Here is a 1,455-nt window from a genome sequence, read left to right on the forward strand (position 1 = left end):
AGCTGTCCAATCTCAGTTTCAAGCCCTTGGATGGATGCTTGTTGATTCTTATGTGTTGTCTCAGTATTCTGAAAGCGAGTTTCTAACACCGATATAAACTTCAAAAGCATCTCTTCAAGGTTTAGCTTCTTTTCCTGTTGGTAGGGTGGTTGTTGAAAACCCTGAGGATGTTGTGGACTTTGATTTCCTTAACCACCCCATGAGAAATTGGGATGTTTCCTCCAACCTGCATTATAAGTGTTACTATATGGGTTATTTTGGGATTTAGAGTTATTGTTACCCATATATTGGACTTGTTCCTCCTCGATGCTAGGGTTGAAGGGTTGATATTCTGTGCATGCTCCTCCTCCATTCGAATCGCACCTCATCACTGGATGTACCTGAGTAGAACCACACAAACTGTCAATCTTTTTATTTAAGAGTTCTACTTGGTTAGATAGCATAGTAACCGCGTCGAGGTTGAAAACACCGGCTCCTTTTGTTGGCTTTGTTCTCATAACTTCCCAATGGTAGTTATTTAGTGACATCTCCTCAATAAATTCGTAAGCCACCTCAGGTGTCTCATTATTGATTGTTCCTCCAATGACTGTATCAATCATCTGCCGAGTCGAAGGACTCAGGTCATTATGGAACGTTTGAACCTATAGCCAAAGCGGTAACCCATGGTGAAGGCATCTTCTTAAAAGGTCCTTGTATCTCTCCCATGCATTGTAGAGTGTTTCTAAATCCATCTGCACAAAAGAAGAGGTATCATTACGTAATTTGGCTATTTTAGCCGGTGGAAAATATTTTAATAAAAATTTTTCGGTCATTTGTTCCCAAGTAGTGATTGACCCTCGTGGTAACGAGGTCAACCATTGTTTAGCCTTATTTCTTAACGAAAAGGGAAACAACTGAAGGTGAATGGCGTCATCAAAAAGCCATTAATTTTGAAGGTATCGTAAAATTCTAGGAAATTTGCCAAGTGAGCATTGGGATCCTCGTCCTGCAAACCAACAAACTGTTGTATCATTTGAATTGTGTTAGGTTTCAATTCAAAATTATTTGCAGCAATAGCAGGTCTAACTAAACTTGACTCAGTTCCTGTTAAATTAGGTTTGGCATAATCATACAAAATGCGCAGAGCAGGATTCTGATTAATAGCAATTGCAGGAGGTAGCGGATTTTCTTGGTTTTCAACCGTTTCCTTGGGTGTGGTTTGAATATCATCCTCTTAGTCATTCTTTTTGTATCTTAAGCTTCGCCTTATTTCTCTTTGGTTTCTGTGAACTGTGCGATCGATCTCATTGTCAAAAAGTAATGGTCCTGACAGAATTCTTCTAGTCATAAACTATAAGAACCTGCCAGAAAAAGGGAAAAGAAAGAAGTAGAATAAAAATTAGAATAAAATTTAGATTGCAGTAAAAGTAAATGGCTAAAGTAATAAAAATCGAGTGCTCCTAATATCTTAGTTCC

At 38.4% G+C, this 1,455-nt stretch overlaps 1 non-coding gene across 1 annotated transcript; it reads left to right on the top strand.

The window, feature by feature from the left end:
- Positions 1 to 657: 657 nt before the first annotated feature.
- LOC128295692 (small nucleolar RNA R71) lies at positions 658 to 764 on the top strand. The gene has a single exon (XR_008286251.1). It is a non-coding gene; the product is annotated as a small nucleolar RNA R71 (small nucleolar RNA).
- The last annotated feature ends 691 nt before the right edge of the window (positions 765 to 1,455 follow it).

The sequence above is a fragment of the Gossypium arboreum genome, chromosome 7 (assembly GCF_025698485.1).
Source record: "Gossypium arboreum isolate Shixiya-1 chromosome 7, ASM2569848v2, whole genome shotgun sequence".
Taxonomy (NCBI): Eukaryota; Viridiplantae; Streptophyta; class Magnoliopsida; order Malvales; family Malvaceae; genus Gossypium; species Gossypium arboreum.